The sequence below is a fragment of the Argiope bruennichi genome, chromosome 2 (genome assembly GCF_947563725.1).
Source record: "Argiope bruennichi chromosome 2, qqArgBrue1.1, whole genome shotgun sequence".
NCBI lineage: Eukaryota > Metazoa > Arthropoda > Arachnida > Araneae > Araneidae > Argiope > Argiope bruennichi.
The window spans coordinates 23,431,276-23,446,967 of record NC_079152.1 but is presented as its reverse complement, the minus strand read 5'-3'; the positions used below and the strand labels follow the sequence as shown (position 1 = coordinate 23,446,967).

Genomic DNA, 15,692 nt, shown 5'->3' with positions numbered 1-15,692 from the left:
CTTTACATTATCATTCTTGTTCATTAACATTATTAGAGTAAGTCTAAGAATGCTAATAAACTAGGATGATGCCAATGCATTGAATCTGTTCTTGCTTATACTTTGATATGATTTATATTTTATTATTATATATAAATTATTTATTATATAATTTTATTATATTTTTAACAACTATGGAGTTAATTTGTATTTAATGTGTTGAAAAAACCTTTATGCTTGAAATACTCGGAACACTATATGGAATAAGCATAATTTCTTCCCTTCAAATTTTCCTAATTCATGCTTTTAATATTTCAATATTTCTTGGTGAAAACTCAAAAAGCATTTATATATTGCAGTGACCTTTACTTTTTCTTTATTACAGTCAAAACTCAAATAAAAGCACTATCTTGAAAATTTGCATTTACAGAGAATCATAACACAAAAGTTGATTGTGTTTTGTTTATTAACTTTATATGTTGTATTAAATGAAGTGATTCTATTAATTATTTTTCCTCCTCTGTAAGAACTGTTATCTTTTTAAGATCCATTTTATTGCGGAACCATGTATAAACGATAGCAAAATATGACTTTCCAAATCAATTCATTTTTATTATCAGTATGACTTCTATGTTTTGACAGTCATAAATCAGAGTCATTTTTGTCTCTTTTGCAAATTTGATTCTTTGTCATTCACAACTGGGTTTATAACTTTTTTTATTAATTATTTCTTTTTCTATGAACTTTCTGATAAATCCTTTAGGACTTCTCTCTTCTAACTCAATTCATTCATCCCTTTGTAATCATGCTCTGTAGATAGTCTTTTGGTCATTTTGTAAGTAGCTAGACTTATTGCAGTCTGATAAAATGAGTATATAATCGTTGCGAGATTGAAAAAAAAAATGATGAATATTATTTTCTAATGAAAAGAGGAATAAGCTCTTGTTCCTTAGCAGCTACTTTAGAAGGAAATTTCGCCTTCCAAATACTTAAAATACAATTAAATTTTGTTTGTTGGCACAATAATTTGGATAGTTTTATTTTTCATTCTCCTTGTTATCATTTAATTAATTAATTTTTTCATTCCTCCTTATTCAAAATTAAGTATTTCATTTTGGTTTTTAAAATTGGTTTTTGGTTTTAACTCAGAAAACCGGCATTTTTGCTAGAATTTTATAATTATTTGGCTGAGATTTTTGGAGGTTTTTTTAAAGTCATTAATTTGATTTTGTAAAATTTCTTTTTTAAAAAAATCTTATAGACTAATGATGTAGTCCTAGATTTAAATTTAAAAAATAATACCTATTTAATTGGTAAATAATTTTTTAGCCAAATATTTTCAGAGCATGGAGAGTGAGGCAAAATTTTGTTGTCATAATTGTAAATTTGTTGTATAGTTGACACTACTGTATGTGATTGGTTGGATATTACTCTTGAAGTAATAGGACTTCATGTCCTTTATATACATTTGCTGCAAATCTGCAATAATGAGTTGTATTTATCATTTATCTCATGGAAGGAATTATTAGTGAATAGCACAGTAGAAGACCACTCACTGTATAGTAAATATAGTCTTTTGATGGGGGGGAAAAAAAAAAGAAAAAAAAAACTTTTTAATCCTTCTTGGAGTGTTTAACTTTTAGCCCCCTCATTGCTGGAATAAATATGTGCATCTATTTTTCAGTATCTCCAATGGGATTTTATTATATGAACTTCTCTTAGGAGAAAATAAACACACTTCCAAAGATTGTGGTTTATTTTTATCAGTAAATTTGAGAGGCATTCCTATTACTGAGCTGCCTTCCTTTTTCAATTACTGCCAATATAAAACAGGAACCTTTCTAGGAGTTTGATTGGATTTAATCCGTTAATTTCATTCAATCTCATTGTAAAAGGACGATGACTATAAGGTTTGTTTTGTAGTCTCAAATCTCTGACATGAAATTTTTATATATAGATGCCATTTGAATATCTTATTAGTTGTCCCTCAATTGAAGATTTTTATTTGCGTATTTTTTCTATGATCAATATAGATGCCATTTGAATATCTTATTAGTTGTCCCTCAATTGAAGATTTTTATTTGCATATTTTTTCTATGATCAATACAGATTTTTTTAAAGCTATAAAAGATAGCATTGATTGAATTTCATGATTCTTGGGGCTTGCTATCAGTAATATTCAGTGTTTAATACTCATTGAACAATTGGTCATTCAATGTGTTAATGTCACATGAAAAAAAAGAATAAATATAAACTTCATTATATTCTTTCCTATATAGAACAGCAGAATTTTGACATTTTTCAGTTACCATTTTATTTGCAACAATCCAATCAATTGTAATTAACTATATACTATCAAGTGTCTTATAAGTATTATTTGAAATTTTGCTTGAGAAGATATATTAATTTATATTTATCTTGAACATTTCATTAATTTTAACATTTTTTTCCAAGTTTCTTATTTGTTGCAAATATTTGTAGTGGCTTTCATTATGTATTTCAAAAGGGATCTTTAGTTTTAATTTCAAACTAAGGACTCTGATTCCAGCAAGTTTTTTTAAATTTGTTTATTTATGTTTAAATAAAAGATTGTAATTTTTGCTTAAGCTACTTATTTGTATAGTTGTATATCAGATTTTTAAAAAAAAGTGATTGATTTTATTTTGAAATGATATTTTTATAATCATTTATGTTAACATAATTTAATAAAAGTTAATTAATTAATGCATTTTTTTAAAATATCAATGTATGTTAACTCTTCTAGATGCTAATTATTTTGATCTTAAATATCTTCAGGTCTGAAAATAAGATTTCAAATTTACAACCATATTTTGCATTATAATCTAAAAAAGATATTCTTCTCCCCATTTTGGGATTTTTAATAATATGAATAAGTTCTATTTCTGAATTATACATAAAAATAAAACTAAGTAGTTTGGCCATTTGGGCAGTGGATTTCTTTTTGATTGTCTTAGTTATCTTATCTCAAGTTGAGAAAGTTGTCTTATCTCAATTTTTATGATTTTTTTTTAACTATTATTATTATTTCTGGGGTTTTTGTTGTTGTTTTCAAATATATATAAAAAATTGATAATTCTGCATAGACCAATTTAATAAGAATGATTGATTGAATGTTTCTTTTCTTCATTATACAGCAATATGATTTAGAACATGCTTCATTTATTAGTATTTTTTTTAATATAGAGAATGAAACAATCCATTCTGAGTTTAACCTATTTCAATTTTAGTTGAAAACATTTATTTACTGGACATTTTTTTAAAAATTGTGTTGTCTTTTTTTAAATTAGTAGTATTGTTAATTCTAATAGTTTTGAAAAGGAAGTGTTAAAAAATTATTTTACTTTGAACTCAGAGAATTTAATTCATTTGTAAATCTGCTATGTTATATATAAATATATATCACATATTTTTTATATAAATTTGTTATGTGATATACATACTCCTATGATGAAAATGTATCTAAAATATTTAATTTAAAATGCATATATACTTGACAGTGTTTGCAAACTTTTAGAAAATATTTACATGGCCTTTAAAAATCGAATAAGTTTTTCAATTAAGTATTTTACCAAATATGTATATATAATACTGAAAATTGTTTGCAAACTTTTATGGAAAAATATTTTTATAACATCTGACAGCATTAAGTTATTTCATATTGATGTCTAAAAATAAATTTATTTATGTTAAGATAAGAATTTTAACTTTGTTGGTTTTCCAACAAGGTAAATGTTACTAAGCAAAGAATATGCATTATAATTTACAGTTGAATCCCAATTTAACGAATTCATCAAAATTGAAAATTTTATTCATTAAATTAGGTGTTATTCATAATATTAGTGTCCAAAGTAAAAAAAAAAAAAAAAAAAAAAAAAAAAAATCCATTTGCCGTATGGAACAGTCCTAATAAGCAATTATATATAATTAGAAATTGTACATGATTCATACATTATATGTATGAATCATAATCTAGCAATAATATTGAGTAATTATAAAAGTTACAGTACCTAGTTAGAACATTTGTAATTCATTAATTATTTTATGACTTTTAGATTGTTATATATAACTTCTAATTGAATGTGCCATATTGTGGTTCACCATAAGGATGCAATAAATTACTATCCTCTTATTTGTTAAATGTAGGAAGTGTAATTAGAATGTTAAAAGAGTATTCCAATATGTAAATAATCAGAAAATTTCATTTCTATATTTTATGAAAAGTGTTATGATTTCTAGTAAATATTTTTCCTAAAATAATACACTTACCAAAAATATTTCTGATTAACTGTCATATGGATTCAATGAATTAAGATCTAAATAATGTAGTAATAAGTAAAGATCTGAAATATTCTCTCCTCTTCTTCAAATGAAGATTTTATTAATGAAAGGAATGAAGTTATTAGATGATGCCTTCAGATTATGAAGTGAACAGATATAACATGGTGGCTGAATGTTTTCAAGTTTGATTTAAAAGAAGAGGATTCTGATGAAAAATAATACCAAATAAGAGAAGGAAATTCAGTATTAAATGAGATTCAAAAAGGAGAAAATTTTAGTTGGAAACACTAATTGCAATAACTTTTTACTTATGCAAATTATTCTTCAAGGATAGTATAATAAAAATGACAGTTGGGAAACAAATAAATATGCTGTGCAGTACATAAATAATTCTTTGTCTACTATTGGGCTTGGCAGCCTTATTACAAGGGACAAAATAAGCACTTTTATATTGCTTGTCTTGAGTGTAATGCAAGTACCAAAAATTAGATTAGATTAGTCTTAAAATAACATATATATGAATATATGTATAAAAAAATGTAATGAAACGCAATAATTCTTTGATAAGCATTTAAATTTTTATATTTTTTTTCTGACAATACCAGCTAGGAAAAAAAATTGGTTGAACAAAATTGAAAATTGAATTGGTTGAATTGAAAAAAATTCAAAATATCATTGGTGCTATTGTTGATATCTTCAAAAACCTTTAAACCTGGTAAAAAGGCATTGTATCAACAAAAGTATAACTCCATGGAAAAAATGCATCTGTGTCTGTTAATATATTCCAGGCAAGTAGAATATGTGTGGCATAAAATTATATAAATTGTATTTCCCTGAAAGTTACACCTATAATATTGATCTTTATACAGGGGGGGGGGAAGCAATGGCCATTCAGAGATTTATATGATATAATGGGATTAGTAAGTAGATTATTATTTTAGGGCCCCATACTATTTACTGATTATTTTTATATCAGTATCCCTTTAGCTAAAGAATTTTTGCTGAAAAATGAATTTTTAATACTGTCAAAAGGAGCAAAAAAAAAAAAAAAAAAAAATTCGACTGACACAGTTCAAACAAAAACAGGGTAACATTATAAGTTTTGAAAATTGTAGCAAAATTGAATTTTTGAAAGGGACTGACATAAGGCCCATTTATATGTCAACTTCATCCAAGAAGTACAAGTGGGCAATTCTTCAAGGAAGAAAATGATTTACTAAAAATCTGTTGTTTTTTATTATAATAATGCAAAATAAGAATGTTGATTCAGATAATCAAATGACATTGAATATAATTATTTATGGAAAATCATTAAATTGTACAATAAAATTATGGTGTGATTAATACATGAGATTTGCCTCACAAGTGCATGGCATATACATCAAAGAATGAAGTAATAAACACATTAGTCTTTTACAGTTTAGAGAGAGAAAAAAATATTGATTATCTGTTGATCAGTAATCATCGTATTGATGAAATGGCTATTGAGAAGCAAATACCTTTGAAAGAAAACAGTTCTTATTTTTGCCATATAAAAAATTGCAAAGAATATTATCAATGCTCATATGAAAAAAGAGGTTGGGATTATACCATGAATAAATTATACCATTATACCATTGAAGAACAGCCAATACTGTGTTTTAAAAGTTTAAATAAATGCTTAGGATAAATAAGTAATTATGTTTATAGTATCAAATTTTATGTTTATTTTATCAAATTTTTAGCATTGTGTTGTTTTAAAATAAATCATACTCTTTCAATCGATATGTATTAAATTTTCATTATTTTAATTTTCTACAGTATGGTAATTTTTAAGTTACTAAATGAATTAAATTGTTAGTGGCAGGCACCACCTAATGGAACATTCAAGTGCAAACCATCGATGATGCACTCTGCCTGAAGGAGCATGTCAGTGCAACCCACTGGTAGGATGCGATGCGGCAACATGAGTGCTTTTAATTAAAAGCTTTTTTTAACTGATTTTTATGACTCTAGTCTCTATAGTAGGGTTGCCATGCCACCAGGAGAACAAGGAAAACCCAGGGAAAAAATTTGAAAATGTTCATAAAAACAGGGAAAATGCAAGGAATTTTAAGTCTCGGTTATTTATTCCCACCCCAGAAATGCTGATTTCTGAAGACTGCAAGAATGAAATTTCGTAGTCATAACTTAAAAAAACAAATCAATAGTATTCACAGTTGTGTAATGCGAAAACTCTGCTCTTTTTTCTATATAGATAATACAAGTTTCGATTTATGAGACAATTGTTCTTTTTTCATGAGATTCCTGATTTGCAGCTAATGAGTATTCGCAAGAACTTCGTCAAACTTGAAAAAATAGAATACATTTCTTGGGTGGGAATAGCAGCAATCAATCTGCAGAAGCAGTGCAGTGGTTTTTAGTCTACCATGCTTGAGTTTATTGAATGTTTTTTTTTTTTTTTTAATTATTATTAAAGAAACTGTAAACTTCTTCAAAGTCGAAGAAGAGAATTTTTTTAAAAAAGAATTTAAAAAAATAATGACCTGCTAAATATTTGTATTTTATGCAAATTGTACAAATAAAAAGGAAAACAATCTTGATTTTGCTGAATGGGTTTGAGAGGCTCCACAAAATCTATTTATTGTGTATTGCTCGCTGTCTATGAAAATAATAAACCTAATATGGGAAAACAGGCACTTGCTAGTCATGCCAGAAGATGAGAACATACAAGACTCTATACCAGTTCAAAAGAGTCATATTTGATTTTGGACTTATTATCTAAAAGGAATACAGGAAAAGATGACATGTAAAATCCAAAAACGTCAAATGTAATGTCCGAAAATAAACTGATTTCGAATTTTTTAGTTCAAGAACAATCATTTAAAGCCGAATTTTTATGGGCATTGAAATATATTTTGTCATTTTTGCCCTTCAATATATTCAATGATATGTCGGAAATATTTTCATATATATTCACTGAAAGTGAAATAGCTAAAAAAATGTACGTTAGATTGTACAGAAATGTCGTACCTTATTTATTACAGATTAGATCCACTAGCTTCATGAAACTGATGGCTGAAAAATCTGCAGACATTGCAGAAATTGATAGCCAAATATTTGAACTTGCTAAAATGAATAAATAAAAAAAGTAATCTTGCCTTGTAATGTTTTTGTTAAATAATCATTAAATGGCTTGTATCATAACAAAAATGTTTTGTGTTTTTATTTCATCTGAGTCCTTAATTTTATGTGACTTACAGTTAAAAAGCATGCGAGGTAATATATCCACCCTCTAATTATATAAATTTGTCTTGCTAAATTCTATATAATAAATAAAGATAAATTGTTTTTTAATAATACAAATCTTTTAATGTGCTATTATTTCCAATAATGATAAATTGTTCCTTGCTTTTTCCACTTCTTAAAATCATATTCCATTAAAAGCTTATGAGTGCTATTTCCACATTCACTCATATCTTGAATATGTGTACAGTTTTTTTTTTTTTTTTTTTTTTGCCCTAGATTTGAGTGGCAATCCTCAATATAGGGCTTATAGTTCTACTTTCAATCTCAAACTAATTAATTCAATACTTAAATAGGACTTGGGATTGTTGAGTTTCTTGAAAGATTAGCACTTGTTAAATGATTATGAGGCATGCTGATGAGTGCCTGTTTAGTCTCGGCAGTCATTGAAAAGCTGTAATTTCACATACTTTATTATAGTGACAGCGTACTTGCTTAGTTGATCATTCTGATGAGCAAGCTGTCCATCTAAAATCATAATTATTGCTACAACCCTTAAATTTACTAACTAGTGAAAGTTTGACATGTGTTAGTAAAGCATTATATCTTGTCTTAGGATTGCTAATGATTGATACATGGGGTATCTATGGAGTCATTATATGTTACAAACGACTCAAATACCAAGAGGCATTATTTGGAAATGCTAAAAGCTTATAATTTATCTCAATCTTATTTGTGTTAATTCACAGTTAAATCTCTGAAACCATTCTTTTCTCCCTTTGGACCACATTGAAGGGAGGAAAAAAGATAAAACTAGTCCATAGTTGACTAAATTTTTAATGTGAATAAATCTTTTCAAAATTTATAAGATGTAATGCCAAAAAATGAGACATCTATGACTCTGTAAAATGGAATGAATAACTAATTCTACATCATTTTGTAGAATATCCAAGTTAGTATGCTTAAAAAAAATTAAATTATTATTTTGGACTCAATAAAACATTTTTTAGACTTAGGGTGAATGTAAGATAAAACATCATTATTTGAGTGAAAATGTTTAGACTAATAGTTTTGATTACTGTACCTTAGGTATACATAAATACGTTCGGGAATATTATTTGCTTTAAAATTGATTCTCTTTGATTGATGTGAACTTTTAATTTAACGTGACATGTTTTATTTTTTTACAGAAAAAAAATCTGTTATTGATTTTTTTTTTTCACTTACTTCCTGATGCACTTGTAGTACAATTGAAATTTGATAAACGTGTGTGTTCTTAATGACAGAACTTAATTTTTAGTATTTTCAGACTATAATTATCAAGTAATTACTCATTCAGATTCATTTATTAATTTGATTTGAAGATTTTATAATGTTAATAATGATGAATAATAAATTATAAACTAAAAAGTATTCTATAATTCAAATAAATTTCGATATTTAGTACACTCTTGAAGATGCCTTTTTGAAAAACTTTTTATTATATTTATTCAAATTTGATTTTGAATACCAATTTTTAAATTTTGATGTCTTTAAGACTACAGAAATTTAAAGTTTTACTATCTGATTTTCATGTATTTCTTTTAGACTGCCAGATTTTTGTTTAAAAATCTTGCCTCTGGATTCATCTAAATATTAATTATTTTTTGAAATTTTGCAAGGAAGTTCATGCACTTATCTTGCTAAAAATTTTGATTAAATGTCAACCTCTTGCAATTATTTTCTACATTTAATTTATTGAAATTTTCTCCCAAACCCAAACTCTTGTGTATTCATATTTCTATACTTGATCAAAACTCCAGTAAAAATAACCTTCAGTTTTGTACTTATGTTTGAAAATATTTGGTTATTGATGAAAGATAAAAGTCAGTTTTATGACTTTCTTTGGTTGGTTTGATTTTTTTCCCCATTTTTAAAACTACTCTGTCCTTTGTAACTATTGTAAGAATTTTCAAAAAATGTATTATATAAAATAATTTTCTTAAACTTGGTTTTTAAAAAAAAAGATATATTGCTAAGTATAAATCTTGAAATCAGTCAAACTTAGCATCAAATAGTACATCCATGTAATTTTTGCAATAATTAATCACTGCACAAATTTGACTAAAGAGAAACTTTTGAACATCTGTATTTTCAAAAAATTAAAAAATAAATAAACTCCATGAATTTAAAATATAGATTGTTATAGCAATATATATCTGTATAAAGCAACTTATATCCATCTAAAAACAATTTACATCTAACAAACATTAATCTCCTTATTTTCATTAATAATGATTGTACTTTATTGAAGCAAGTAAAAAAAATTATAGTTGTACAACTAATTCATGAGAGATTTTTTTTTCCCCTCCATCAGTTCAGAAAAAAAAATTAATTTCCTTAACAATATCATATATTCTGAAATTGTAATATTTTCTATTATGGATATAATGTTGAATATTTTAATTATCATACTGATCATCAAGAATCGTACCATTCAACTTTCTAAATTAAGTTTTATGGGAACTTGCACTTTACTTGCTCCCAACCATTCACTTCCCAAGAAATATATATTATAATTAATTGATGTTTTAAAATTAATTTCCTATTCCCTCAAATTGCATCCTCACTATAACTTTAATTTCTGAGTTGTACGGACTATTGATTTTCCCATTGAATCAAACCGCTATGCCAACAAAAATTATAAACTTTTCTAAACTATACTTTAATAAAACTATGCAAGCTCAAAGTACTTTCTCAAAGCCTTTTCTTCCCTGCTTTCTGCCTTCCTATTCAGTATATTGTACTGTTCTCAGTATGGCTGGACACAGAAATCTTAATAATTGATAAAAATTAGATTGTTTCCTTGAAATTATGAAGAATAAAAATTGTTTTTAAAACTTTGGAACTCTTTCTATGGGGGGAGAGCATAATTAGTGCACAGGGGCAAAGTTAAAACGCATCTGTTTCATACCAGAAGACAAGAGCAAAGTAAGAAATTTTTTTCCATCTAGTGATTTTACTAAGAAATTCTGATAAGGATTTCTTCGACACCTGTTCATTTAGGAAAGGGAATCTTTGAAAGGATAGGTGTTAAGAATTTTTATCCCTACTCGCAGACCATGAGAGACTGCAATGGTCAGTAATTTTTTACAGCAGTTTTTGGAATATTTAAATAAAAAGGGGGAATTTGAATCGGGAAATAAAAGAAAATTTTAAAATGAAATAACATGGCTAATATTGCTAGCTGAAGCAAGTAAAGTAAAATTGTCATGCATGTAAATTACCTGTTGGAAAAAAAATACTTTTATGTATAATTTGCCATGATAATAACTTTTTTATAATCATAAATAAAGAAGGAAAAAAATTAAGCATTTTAAACAAACTGACGTCATTGAAAAGGTAATATCTTAAAATATCAGCAAAATGTTTTTTCCAATAATTATTCTAAAATTCTTTGTGAAACATCTGAATAGTGAAATCAAAAAAGGGCAGTAAAATCATTTTCATAAAGGTAAAATTTTAAAATTTTAGAAAATTTTTGTTTATGATAGTTTAGAATTTTTAACCAGATGTACCAGCATACAGGATTTCTTGTTGTCGAAGATAAAAAAAAAATCTAAAGTAGTCTTGTAATCCTTCCTCTTGAAATTCATTAAACATCTAATATCAGCTATTTATTTATTTGTTTTTCTTTTGAAATATCATTTGTTGCTGGTTATAATTTAATTACTTGTTATGAAAAATTTTGAAAATAAAGGAATTCTTAGCTGTGTTTTTCCAGAATTTCCTAATTTGCCTGTCTTGTTATAAAAGCAACAAATGGTATAAGGGCTTAAAAAAAGAAAATTTTTCTTTGTTTTCTGTAAAGTGTTTTTGGGGAATATAATTTTCACTATATATAGAATAAGGTATTTTACAAGAAGCCGTAAGAAAGTGTTTATTCATCTCGTGTTTTAAAAAATCAGCTTGAATATTTAAAATTAATTTACAACACAAGCGTACCACTTCAAAATTTATGATTTGATTGCCTTGACAGTTTCTTTAATATTAACAATTTTTTCTGAAAGGTTTCATTGCACTGTCATTTTTCTCATTTGACCCAACCACTTATTTTTATTGAATTCAGATTTCGAATAATACTAATTAGACCATAATATGTATCATGTTTAGGCATTCATCCACCTAATAGCCTTGATTGAAATTTACATTGTGCTTCTTAAGTAGAATTGTAGTTTTTTTGACCAGAGAAAACTCAAGCCAAAGAATTCCAACTTATTTTCAAGCTATTTTCAGTATATAAAATTACATATATTTAGAATCTTATTATTTCATATGAAAAGAACCACCATCACATACAAAAAGATGTTTTTTAGATTTGATGGTCTGTTGTCGGTTTCTTCAGCAATTCATCAATTGAAAATTCACTGAGAATTAGTTGGATTCAGCCTTGATTCATTTATAAAGGCAAATTAAATCTAGCAGTTTTGTCATATTTGTAACAAAACCTGTACATACACCTCTACTGTGTTGGAGATTACATCAATTTCCATTCATCTTATATTACCTATAAAATAAACTGAATTCCAACAGCCTTTAGAGTTTGCATAGTGAAAGATAAAAAATTTTACTTCTGTATAATAAAATGGTTTCCAGGTAGAATTCAATCTCTTTTACTAAAATGCATTTGCCACGTCAAATCTTCTTCAGAGTTAGAAAATTTAATTTGTGGGTTGATTGGTTTCCAGAAGACATCTAATATACACTTAGAACATATTCTATGTTGAAATTCATTTAAATGATGTATCTGTGACACATTTTGAGTAATATTTCAATCTAACTTACTCCTCTTTTTGAATATCAAATAAGAACTATAGATTATTTGCTATGAACTAATTATTTAATGATTGTTTTCTATATTGTTATAATCTGCATGGATCCCTGGTTCAGGATTAGCTTTGTGCGTTATCTTTACATTAGTACTAAAGGAAAAACTTTTTCTACATTAATTTTACATTATGAAAGAAAAACGAAATGAAATGATTTTTCCACCTTTTCTAGTAATCACAAGATAAAGTTTGCAATTCTTCTTAGTTGTTTGTGGAATTTCTATTCTCGTTTCCCTAATTAGCAATCAAACATGAGTCAATAGAATTAGACAAAGAAATAAAACAATTAAATTAATTGAGCAGATATAAATAATTTAAATGGGGGCATGAAATTATAATCCTACGGATAAAGCAACTGTACCAGCCTTTCAGTAAAACTAAAGATCCCACTGATACAAATTTTCCTCTAAGGAAAGGTTAATCTTGAATGCTTATAATTGGGAATGTTACCAACAAAGATTTCTGTCCCAAATGTGAAACAAACTCAATCAATATCATTAACGATAAAAGTAGATAGCCACCATCAGGTAAAAAACTGCCATTTCTTAAGCAGATATTTATTATTTTCTGCACACATTCATTTGTATTAAGTGATGGAAATGTTTATCAAATAAAATTTGAAGTAAGAATTATTTGTAAACTAATTTTAGATTAAATCATAATAAATGTTTTCAAATATTATATAGATTGTGCAAATTCAGTTAATATTCAAATTAATTGTCAATATTCAAGATTCTTAACCTCCATAACCTTGCAATTGTTAAGGCGATGAGCATAAAAGTTTAAGTACGTGATAAATATGGAATGCCTTTGAAAATTAAAAACAATAATTATGGAGAAAATGTGCAATGATTATTGTTTTATAAGAAAAGGGGTGGGTAAAGAAGAAGGAAGTTTACATAATAAGATCAGTAGTTTCACAGTCATATTGGTGTGGTGTGGCTATCAGTCAACAGTATGAATGTACCAGAGTAGTTCTTTAATCCATAAAAATAATTCAGTTTCTTTATTACAATAATTACATAAGGATTCAAATAGGAAATGACAGCAATGTTTAATTTAAAGTAACAATGCTGTTTTTAATAGAGTTAACATAAATATAAATCACATCATTGGGACTTTTACTGCTTGTAGTTGTACAGTAATTTTTGAGATATTTTTTATGTTGGCAGAGATTGTCTTTTGACCTGATTTCAATAAGGAGTGACACTATTTATTTAATATTGTTTATATCGTTGTCTTTGTTAGTGGTCAAGGTTGTTTGGGTTTTAGCTTGGTTGATATGGGATGGAAAGGTTGGCAGATCTTGATTGACAGAGTTGTCATTATTTTTAAATGGGAAGACAAATTTACCCTGGTGATTTTTCTTATCCCATAAGCTTTAACTTTAGAAAATTTTGGACATTTTATCTAGCATTAGTAGGATACTAAAGTTAATTCATTTTGCAGTGAAATTTACTTTATTCTTGTTTTCGCGCTTAAGTTTGCTGTCATAGCCCTCATAAACTATGCATCTTGTCTTCAGGTTAAAAATGAAACAGCTGAGAGCTCATGTCTAATATATCAAAAACCCTGTATATGATATAATTTAAAATGTTAAAATAGTTTATGATATAATGCAAAATGCTGAAATAGTTTTTTTATGGTATAATGCAAAATATCAAAGTTAGAATTTTCAAAATAAATAACTTTTTATTTATTGGAAAGAAAAAACATGCATTTTGCGTTGTATTTAACTTTTATGATTTTGTTGAGTTTTGAAATAAAATTATCTAGTTTAAAAAAAAAACATTAAACTAAAAAAAAAAAAATTTTCTTAGTATTTCCTAAGGATTCAAATATTTTTGCTAGATATTTTGATTTATTGCCTGATAAAAATGAATGTTTGGGAATTAAATTCGCCAGAATTCCATTTGAAATTTAAATAAATAAAAAAAAATTATGAAAAATATTGTGTTGAAATGTTTGTTCCTAGCGAAATTATCGTTAAATTACGAAATGCTTCTGAGTTTCCAAAATAACGTTTTCGATCAGTAAGGGAAATTAATTGTAGTTGTTTCGCAAACATTCTTATGTGGAAAATCCAAATTATCTATTTAAAATACTTATATTATTTTATGGTTCATACAAAATTAAAAATCAGTATAATAGCGTATTGTGCAACATATAATTAAAAATCGTAATTCAATAAAAAAATAATTTAAATAAGAATTTGCAAAAATTGTCTTGAAAATTAGAAAAGGTCACCTTTACGTAATTTTATTTGCAAAACTCATGTTAGATCGATGCGTTACAGGCAGAAGTTTCCGCAATTTGCCTTGAATAATATCATTTTTTTTATTGTGGGTAATAACGCCTTTTCTTATCATTAATGCTCTGCGTTGCATTATGTTTGTGTTTGATCCATGTTTATTTTACGCGCTGTTTTCGTATGACGTATTTTTTGTAAGTCATTAATGACCAGTTGGCGTTTCTGAACCGAGAGCGATATTTTTTTTTATAGGAAACTTAATAAAATTCCTCTTAGGATAAAACTTTTAATTCCTTATTGTTATGAAATATTGTTTTGAAATTGCTAAAATTTTATTTTTCCTCCGAATATTTAATGACATATCGATATTTGGGAAAACTTAACTGTAACTGTATTTACATAACTGCAGTACATAGCAAGAAAGAAGAACGCGAAGTGAATTGCTATACATTTGGCCTGTATTATTGTATTTCTTCCTCGTGATTAATTTTAGTAAAGGTAAATTATTTATCCACACAGTAATCTATGTTCTTCAAAATAATATTGATATAAAATATAATCCATTTTATATAAAATTGTGATATAATAACACGTCTATCCTTAGCGTGATACCGGTTTGTAAAATTTAACGGTACAGAAAATGTCGTCAAAATTGCAAAACTATTTTTATTTATATATTTTTATTATTTAATCCACCTTTATTTATTTCATGTGTTCTTTTGATTTCAAAGTCTTTTTGAGAAACAATCTTCGCTGGTATCAGTACATTTGATAAATTCTTTGTTGAAAGCTAGTATCGGTGTTTTAATATAGTTTGTGTTTAAGAATATGTCAAATTAGGGTTTATGTTTGTTATATAGAAAGCTAAGGAAAGCAATTAAAAGTTTGATGTCTAACTTATTCCTATTTATAAGATTTTGATTTTTTTTAATAAAAATAGATTTTGATTTAAATTTTTTTTAATTGAATATTTACATGAAGTAATTACTCTTAACTGAACAATGTACATTTTATGTATTTGAAGTACTTTGTTTTGTATTTACCTAGATATGCTTTATATTGAAATAAAA

At 26.3% G+C, this 15,692-nt stretch overlaps 1 protein-coding gene across 2 annotated transcripts in view; it reads left to right on the top strand.

Annotated features, from left to right (window-relative positions):
- Window positions 1-15,692, top strand: part of LOC129991458 (apoptotic chromatin condensation inducer in the nucleus-like) — a 55,201-nt gene that overhangs the window by 17,097 nt on the left and 22,412 nt on the right. The gene's annotated exons all lie outside the window — the stretch shown is intronic.